Source organism: Phyllobates terribilis, unplaced genomic scaffold (assembly GCF_046119375.1).
Source record: "Phyllobates terribilis strain yellow unplaced genomic scaffold, ASM4611937v1 Scaffold_11__3_contigs__length_659146591, whole genome shotgun sequence".
In the NCBI taxonomy this organism is placed as follows: Eukaryota; Metazoa; Chordata; class Amphibia; order Anura; family Dendrobatidae; genus Phyllobates; species Phyllobates terribilis.
In genome coordinates this window covers 482,499,353-482,509,222 of record NW_027362771.1, presented here as the reverse complement: position 1 = coordinate 482,509,222, position 9,870 = coordinate 482,499,353, and positions in this window count along the sequence as shown.

The following is a 9,870-nucleotide window of genomic DNA, read 5'->3' as shown; positions in this document are numbered from 1 at the left end:
ACAGTCGGTGAGCTGGCACTTGCAAGCACTGTAGCTGACTTGAGGGAATGGGCGCACACACATTATACCTTCATAAGTAGCTCTGGCAAATCTGGGTAGGTTTTCAGAAACCGCTGAACCACTAAGTTGAGGATGTGGGCCAGGCATGGTACGTGTGCGAGATGGCCAAGCTTCAGGTTACCAACATGATCACAGACGACCATGCCTGGTTGTAGGTTTAGCGGCGAGAGCCACAGATCTGTCTGGTCTATTATATCTTTCCACAACTTTGCAGTGGTGTACTGTTTGTCACCTAGACAAGTTAGTTTCAGCAGAGCCTGTTGACCCTTCGCCGAGGCAGTGCTGCGGTGCTTCCAGCTGCCGACTGATAATGACGACGTGCTCCGAGATGACAATATGGAGATGGAGGATGAGAAGGAGGGGGTGCAGGAACTGGTGTAGGAGGTGAAGGATACCCTGATGGAACTAGGGCCCGCAATCCTCGGCATCGGTAGCACATGTGCCATCCAAGGGTCCAACTTGGTCCCGGCCTCCACAAGATTCACCCAGTGTGCCATCAGCTAAATGTAGCGTCCATGGCCACAAGCACTTGGCTACGTGTCAGTCGTTAAGTGGACCTCCCCAGTATTTGGCAGTATTTGCATTTATCAGGGCATGGGTGATGTTATGGGACACATGCTGGTGTTAGGGGGGGGCGTCCAACTGGGAAAAATAGTGGCGGCTGTGGACCAAGTACCGAGGGACAGTCACAACGAGGTTATGGAAAGCCTCAGTGTCCACAAGCCTAAACGGTAACATTTCCAGGGCAAGCAGTCTGGAAATGTGGCCTTTTAGTGTTTGGGCCTGTGGGTGGGTGGGTGGCTGGATATATTATTTTCCGTTCCAAGGCCTGGGGTAGGGACAATTGAACGCTGTGCTCGGACAAGGAATTGGACATGGTTGCTGATGGTGCTTACACATGTCCGCACTTTCTTTAAAAAATTGCCAGACTGGAGATCACCTAACCCTTGGCTTGGGAACTTGACGCGTGTGCATGCTCTGGGGAAGAGTTGCCCGTCTTCTCCCTCTGGCCACTCCACTGTCTGTTTCTGCCTGTTGCGGTGCTGTGGATCCCTCTCCCTCTGTGTTGCCGGCCTCGCTCTGCATAGCACCTTCCCAGGTTGGGTCAGTGACTTCATAGCCCACCACCTTGTCTTCCACTTCCACACTCTTGTTGGCAACTGTGTCTCATCATCATCTACATCTTGAGACACTAATTGCCGTTCCCCACAGTCGTCTTCTTCGGACCATGGCTGCTCAAATATTTGGGCATCACTACACACAGGCTCATCGTGTCACTCTTGAAATGTGCAGGGCGAGAGGAGAGAATCTTAAATGGAAATGTAAAGAGCTCCTCGGAGTGTCTGAGTGTGGGATCATTTGTCTACTGGGACTCTCCATGGTGGGAGGGAGGAGGATCAGGGTGAGGATTATGTGGCCCAAACTCTTGGCTAGTGAGACTGGACTGTGTGGAAGACAGGGTGGTGCTGGGAAACATACTGGAAGCATTATCTGCCATCCAACTGACCACCTGTTTGCACTGTTTTGGCTTCAAGAGTGGTGTCCTGCGCCCCCCTTGCAAAGTTGGACAGGAAGCCGAGTATCGTGGATAAGCGTGTTTGTAGCGCTCCCGCAGCAGGTACAGTTTCACCTGGCCCTCGGCCTCTGCGTGCACCATCAGCAGCACGTACACTTCCCTGTTCCTTACAGCACGCTTTGCACATTTTAAATTAGGTAGGTAGTGTAAGGCGGCGGTGTTACACACCGTGCAGTAACTGAGGCAGTGACCCAAGCAAGTCCAACATAAACAACTTTTATTCAGCACTCAAGGGTAAAACAGAAAGTCCTCCGGTTCGCAGCGGGTTAACATCAGTCCATAACAACGGTTGCCGTGGGCAACGGCCACGCCGGGCCGCTCAGAGCCTGACGGGTGCAGAGCCTTCCCAGGCGTAGGTTCAGCTACACACAGGCCCGCCAAGCTTTCCTGCTATGTTCCTAGCAGGTCCCAACACTGAACAACATTAATCCTTAATGCAGGGTTTTTAAAGGACCTGTGGCAAGAGCCACTGGAAAACCCGGGTTGGAGGGAGGAGGCCGCTTCAGTGCCTTCTTGTAGCCTCCTCCAAGAAATGAAGGCCCTGCTGGGTTTTACTAATCTGCCTTAGCCAGATCGCCTGACCAGGTCAATGCTCACCTTCATTCCTGCATTGCAGCCGCAGGTGAGTTTGTGACTGCAATGCACTCTAATGGATTTAATAGGTCTGTGTACACATTCTGGGGAATATATAACGTCCCTCGTATACGATCCCGGTCACTGCCTCACATACCCCCCCCCTTCTGTTCAAACTTGTGGGGTTGAACATTTGTCACCATACAGGGTGCCCGGGACAGGGCATTCGCGTTTGCCTGCGACTTCCTAGGGCGATTTTCTACAGAGAAACTGAAATTTTGCAGTGACAAGAACCACCTGGTGACTCGCGCATTCCTCTCCTTGGCTTTCCTCATCCATACCAAGGGTTAGTGGTCGAGTAGCGCTCAATCAGGCTGATCACCTGGTCGAGGGTGCCGGGGTCCCCTTGCCCCACTCAACGTTGGATAGCGGCCGGCACAGTCCTCACCAGCCGGTTGACCACCACCCTCTCCACCATCTGGGCAGGAGTCAAAGACTCAGGCTGGAGCCACCTCTTTACCAGCTGAAAAAGGTCATAAGCCTGAGACCGGGCGGGTCGGGTCTCCACATAGGCCCATGAAAATACGCGCTGAGCCCTCACGTATGTATTGACCCCCAGTCGGGCAAGGATCTCACCTTTGAGCCTCAGGTAGTCCTGGCGTCCTCCCGACTGAGGCCGAAGTAGGCCTTCTGGGCATCGCCGACCAAAAACGGAGCCACCACTTCCGCCCACTGGCCAGCTGGTAGGTTTTTCCGCTCTGCTGTACGTTCGTAGATGGACATGAAGGCTTCCACGTCGTCCTCCGGTCCCATCTTCCTCAATTCTGAGCGAACCTTGTCCCAGACCTCTCGACATTCCGGGGCTGGTGCCGTCAGCATCTCCCACAGGGATGTGAGCTGCTGCACGATCAGCTCATTGGTGTGCTGCTGCTGCTGCTTGAGCTGCTCCTATTTCTGCTGCTGTGTGAGGACCAATTGCCTTAACAGCGCCTCCATTTTGTCCACGGGGTTGGGCTGAAAGGTGGCCGGCCGGATTGTACTCATGCAGCTGCCGGTGGTGTATGCCTCAGTCACAATGACCGCTTTCTCCACCAAGCTGTAAGGCGGCGGTGTTCACACCGTGCAGTAACTGAGGCAGTGACCCAAGCAAGTCCAACATAAGCAGCTTTTATTCAGCACTCACGGGTAAAACAGAAAGTTCGCAGCCGGGTTAACATCAGTCCATAACAACGGTTGCCGTGGGCAACGGCCACACCGCTCAGAGGCTGACTGGTGCAGAGCCTTCCTAGGCGTAGGTTCAGCTACACACAGGCCCGCCAAGCTTTCCTGCTATGTTCCTAGCATGTCCCAACACTGAACAACACTAATCCTTAATGCAGGGTTTTTAAAGGACCTGTGGCAAGAGCCACTGGAAAACCCGGGTTGGAGGAAGGAGGCCACCCCACTGCCTTCCTGCAGCCTCCTCCAAAAAATGAAGGCCCTGCTGGGTTTTACTAATCTGCCTTAGCCAGATAGCCTGACCAGGTCAATGCTCACCAGGTGAGTTTGTGACTGCAATGCACTCCAATGGATTTAATAGGTCTCTGTACACATTCTGGGGGATATATAACATCCCTCGTATAAAATCCCGGTCACTGCCTCACACTAGGTTTAGCCCTGACAAGGACTGTTGTTTTAATAGTGCAGCAGCGGTAGACAAGTACTGCAATAGCAATATTAAACTCTGCCTATAATCCTAAATGTTCTGCCGGTGTTCCTGCATGCCGTTACCCCCTCCCCCTGGCAGGGACGCTAACATACTCACTACCGCGGCCGCCAAACCGCGTCTTCTGTTCCGAGTCTCACCGCTCTCCTGTGTCCCAGGGCCTGAACACGCCGTGCAGGTCTCCTGGCAGTGCGCTCCCTGTCTCTTATAGAGACAGTGTGCGTGCACCTGATGTGTCCCCAGCCAATAGCTGGGAGATACTTGGTACTTAAGACACCTTCACCTGTTGGAAGGTGCCTGAGCAAGATTAGTGTCTTTAGTGTTTCCCAACCTACAAGTTCGTTGTCAGGTCCATTTTACTGCACCCGTCCTGTGTTCCAGTACCTGTGCCAGTCCTGTTTATTCGTGTACCTGTCTAGTCTGAACTAGTCTCTGGACCTGTGACCTGTCCTGTCAATACCAGTACCAGAATCCGCTTTGTCTGAACTACCATCAGCATCCGTACGCAGAGTCCGCTTCAGCATTCCTGTTCCCTGGGGTCTCTCCTGGAGTGGTACCTGGCGACCACCTGTGGCTCAAGTCTAACCACTCCATCTGGGGCTCTAGTGAAGAACCAGGTGGTCGCTTAGTCACGCCCTTCCAGGCTCTCCCCGTTCCTGGACCCACCAGCATGATACTTTCCCTCCGCTGAATGCAGGTAACAGCGCGGTGGATTACTGGTTAGCACTGCAGCCTTGCAGCGCTTGGGTCCTGGGTTTAAATCCCACCAAGGACAATATCTGCAAGGAGTTTGTATGTTCTTCCCATGTTAGTGTGGGTTTCCTCCTGGTTCTCAGGTTTTCTCTCACACTCCAAATACATACTGATAGGGAATTTAGATTGTGAGCCCCAATGGGAACAGCGAGGCCACGGCCCCATTATCAGTATTTGGTCAGTATTTTTTCTCAGGAGTGGGAGCCAAAACCAGGAGTGGGTGATAAATGCAGAATTGGTGACTTGTTTCTTTTATACCTTTTCTCTGATTGTTCCTCATCTGGTTTTGGCTCTCACTCCTCAAAAAATACTGACCGAATACTGACCAAATACTGATAGTGGGGCCGTGGCCTTATGCTGATCTCTGTACAGCCCTGTGGATCTAATGGTGCTATATAAGTGAGTAAAATAAATAAATACTACAGAAAGGAAAATATTTAGCACTTACAAGGACTGTTGTTTTAACGGTGCAGCGGTAGACAAGTACTGGGAATAGCAATATTAAACCCTGCCTAGATAACCTGCTCTAACCTACGCTCTCCCTCATATAACAACTCTCCCTGAACTGCTTCCTAATGACAGTGTGCCGAGTATCACGTCACAGAGTCTCATATAAGATCCCGTGACGCAATGCGGCCAGCCAATCACAGTAATGCCAGTAGGCAACATGGCTACGGCATTACCATGCATAGCGAGCAATCCCCGCATGTTTATTGGCTGTCTTACAGGCGCCAAACATGCGGAGCGGGGACTCGAGTTTGGCGCTCAAACACCCGCAATACTGGATCAAGTACCGAAGGTGCCCGAACATACTCTCGGTATGATTATTTTGGTAGGTGATTGCTGTCCTTTTTAGACAGCTCACAAGCGTTCCTGATTATAGACCTGTCTAAATGGCCATTAGTCATCCTTATAGACTTATTAAGACCATCTTTTGCCACTTTTTATAATAATAAAAGGTTGTACTAAATGGTTCCCAAATGTAGTCAGTCTAAGATAAGAAATCTGGTATAACTGATGACAGATTGGTGTCATTATTTATGTGTCATTATCACCATTGCCTCATCCATCTTGATCCAACTGCTCTCAGTCTACACAGAGATCTGGGAATTGTCATTGTAAAGATTGGCATTGTTGTGGTACAATCTAACCACATTGCCAGAAAACAACAAGTCCGATATCACTAATGTATGGCCAGCTTATCAAGAGTAATAAAGGGGATCTTTGGCCTCCATGTAGATACTGATAGAATTTGTCATCTGCCTTAATTGACTAATTACTGCATTCATGGTCAGTACTAGTTTTGGAAACTTACTTTTGGAATCTTTTGTCCCTGACAGTGTCCCTGACCAAATCAAGTGTCAGTCCTCACTGTGAAGGCTGTTAGATATACATTATTTATAGATCAAGTGAAAATGTACTTTTATAGCAAGGTCTTAAAAAAAGGAAATCGTGCATCATTTTTTCATTCTTCTACATGAAATTATTTGGCTGATTTTATAGTCACATCTAGTTTTTTTTCCTTTTTTAAAGTCTTTACAATGCAATAAAATTAGCAGAACTGAAAAAAAAAATATTTGGTGATTGTTTCAGATGATTAAAGGGAACCTGTCATGTCAGGTAATGCTATTTACCTGCAAATATAGGGTTAATCTGTTGGTAAACAGTATTAGAAAGGTGAATGGCTGGCAGAAGTGCAGCTCTGCATTAATGCACTGCAGAGGGAGCCATCAACCAAAGTGCCAGGGTGTGCTTACAACCACCACTCACAATATACTGACCAGTGACTGAAGCCTCTATGATTCAGAGCCAGCTGCTCCCAAAAGAAATAAAAGTAATTTCCTCCCAGTAGCCGCAATATCAGTATGGCGGCCGGGCACCTTCCTAACGCTATTATCCTGCAAATTAATCACATTTCTGCAGATAAATAGCATTATCCAATGTTAAAGGTACCCCTTAAATGCTTCATTGGACTAAACCCTGTTATTGATAAAGTCACAATATATAAGACTGCTTTATCAATAGAATTTCATAGTATTATCTTACAGAATTGCATTCACTTATATTTCTGATCAATAAACATGCAGGACATACCCATATAGGATTTTTCACAATTATTTACTGCAGGTTTGTGGTCAGAAATGAAAATACATAAACAAAAATTTTGATATGGTAACTTCAAGATTGCCTAAAATGTTAAGAAACTGTATTTTAAGAGACTTATAAACCTACAAGAACCTTAGCCAAAATATTCCAAGCAAAAGCAAAAGCTGGGAGTTTAGGTTTTAAAGGGCAATGGTAAGGCTTCATGTAACACCCAAAACATGCTATATACTATGTGCCAAATTCATCAAAGTCTTTGAAAAGTCGTAAAATGTAGATAACTCAAAAGTGCGCTGCGCTAAAATTTTGCGACTATTGGCAGACTCCTGCCATTTTCACCCGGCTCCGACAAAGTGAGCGGCGCTGTGGCGGAACAGGGGCTTTGCAACCTGGGCTCATCAAATTCATGATTAGAGGCGGCGTTCCTTATGCCACAAATCTTACTTCAGTCTCCAACTCTAGAGTAAGATTTCTGGCGAGGTGCACACGGAGGCGCACACCACTTTCAGACGTTCCTGATTCATTAAGAGGAGTGTGACTCCAGCATGCCTCCTCATCAAGACCAGTGTGAAAAACGCCGGTCTTGATGAATCGGGCCTATGGGTGTTGTACAATATGTATTGCGCTATTCTTTTTTTGAAAATGACGGAAAGCACGACTGCACTCAATAAACCTGATTATCACAGAATGGATCCATCAGGCTCTGCCATGTGATAAATATGCCAGAGCCCTATGGCTTCTGTTTGAGCTCGAAGCCACAGCAGTAGTGTGAACACAGGCTCAGAACCTACATTTTCAGACCAATATGAATTAACAATAAATCACTGAGTAACCATTGAAACAACACTGCAAAACTGGCTATAGGACACCGGATCACAAGGGACCTGGCACTGCATCGGCCGGTCAATCATTGGCATTGTACCACTGGAACATTTTGTTTTGCTGCACTCCACATACACACATCTGTTTTCAGCGCCACTCCGCTCACAATCCGCCATCTTGTGACTGCAACTTCTGACTGACCGGAAAGCAGAGGTAACGGTCACAAACTCTCACTGTAAGTCTATGAGATCCTTGTTCTGGCCACGTTTTGCTCTCATAGATTTACATTGAGTTGTGACTCCCAGATCACTCAGCAAACACTGGAGGGATCCAGCAGGTCACAACCTGCAGAAGACGACCGGAGGGGCGCCGAGAACAGATGAACTTAATTGACACCACTCCAGCAGTAAAATTAACAAAAAACATGCTGAAGTGGTGCTTTAAAACAATGCCTCTATAAATATAAATTTTTGGGAGACATAAGATTTCCGTATAAAAAAAATATTTTTCATTAATTGCTAGGTCTGTGGCCAGCTTCAGGGTTCCCTCTGCCAAAAACTTTTAGATTGTTCAATACCCAAGACCAATACTTATTTTTTCCCTTCTACAGATGCTTGAATAGACAAAATAGAAAAAAGAATAAAAATTGATTCTTTCATAAAAAGATATCATTTATAAGACTCATTCAGCTGTTGGGCAATGAAAATTGTAAATGTTAAAAAATGGCTCTCTTTTTATGTATCTGTTATATAAGCCTTAAAAGTACTGGTATGTACTAAAATTAGAAGTTCCCCCCCTATCCTATTCAATAGGGAATAAACTCCTGATCACTGGGAATGTGACAGCTGGGATCCCACAGATCCCGCAAACAGGGTGCCTGTGCGAATGGAGCAGAAGTCGAGAATGCGCAACTCCACTCCATTTATTCTCAAAGGGACCACCGGAGATAGCTAAGCATTCAGGAAATAATCCCTTATGGACAGGGGGTTTCTTCTAATCTTGGTACATCCCCTTTAGGCTGAGTGCACACGATGCGGTTTTAAGGCGTTTCCGAGGTGGTTATTCCACCACGTAAACACATTAAAATCGCTTGGTAAGATGTCTGCCATATATACCAATGATAATCCGCATGTGCTGTGCACATGATGCGGAAATTTCCGCTGTGGATTATCATTGCGGCACAAACCGCAGCACAACCAATTCAGGCTTGATTTTGCGGCGAAATCACGCCCATTGACTTGCATTGAATTGCAGCAAACCCGCATGTATAATATCTATACATGTGGATTTGCTGCATTTCAATGTAATCAATAGGCGCAAAATCCCACCAGAATCGCGTCGCGGCTGGTACCCAGGTCGGGAGAGGAGGATGCTACTTCTCTCATCCGACTGCTGCTCTGGCTGATAACAGCGAGAGCAACGTGGATGGGAGATGCAGCAGCTTGCTCCTCCCAGCCTGCGTGCCAGCGGCAGTTAAAAAAGAATAAAAAAGTAAAAAAATTCTAAATACTCACCTGTCTGGTGGCCCCCTGTGTCCTCCTGGGCGATGCTGTCCCGTCGGCGGCTCACTGTACACTGCGGGGCGCGGGCTCGCGCCCCGCTGTGTACTTACAGGACCTGCGGTGACGTCACTGATCACCTGATGGTCACGTCAGCGATCACCTGATGGTCGCGTGACCATCACGTGATCAGCATCGGCAGCAATCAGCTTATGGTCATGACCATCATGCTGATGGTAATCATGACCGATCAGCTGATGCTTACCATGGGACGGTCTCTAGCTTACCGGGGCTCATCAGCTGATGAACCCCAGTGACCCCGTGCAGCATGTACACTGATAGGGGTGATTTTACACCGCTGTCAGTATACAGTGCTGTATTCTAAAGCTGTGACATCAGTGATGGCTGATGTCACAACTGTAGAAATGATCCGGATTGTCGTGATCGTGGATTGCGTCATTTTTTTCTGGGGTCCCCCTGTAATCTAGCCAGTAAAGGCTAAACAAACAGCTGTGGGTGTGGCTGATATTAATAGCCATGGAACATTGTTGGCTAATGGCCCCTTCCGCGGCTATTAATATCAACCCCCAGCGGTCGGCTTTCCCTCTGCTGGTTATAAAAATGACGCGGGAGCCCACGCCATTTTTTTATTTTATTTTAGGCTTTGTGCCCATAAGTCAGACGTAGCAGCACTTTGGACGCAAATATTTGCTGTATCCAAAACGTTGCATTCTATTGAATGCAGGTAAATCCACATGCGTTTACTGAACCATGTGGAT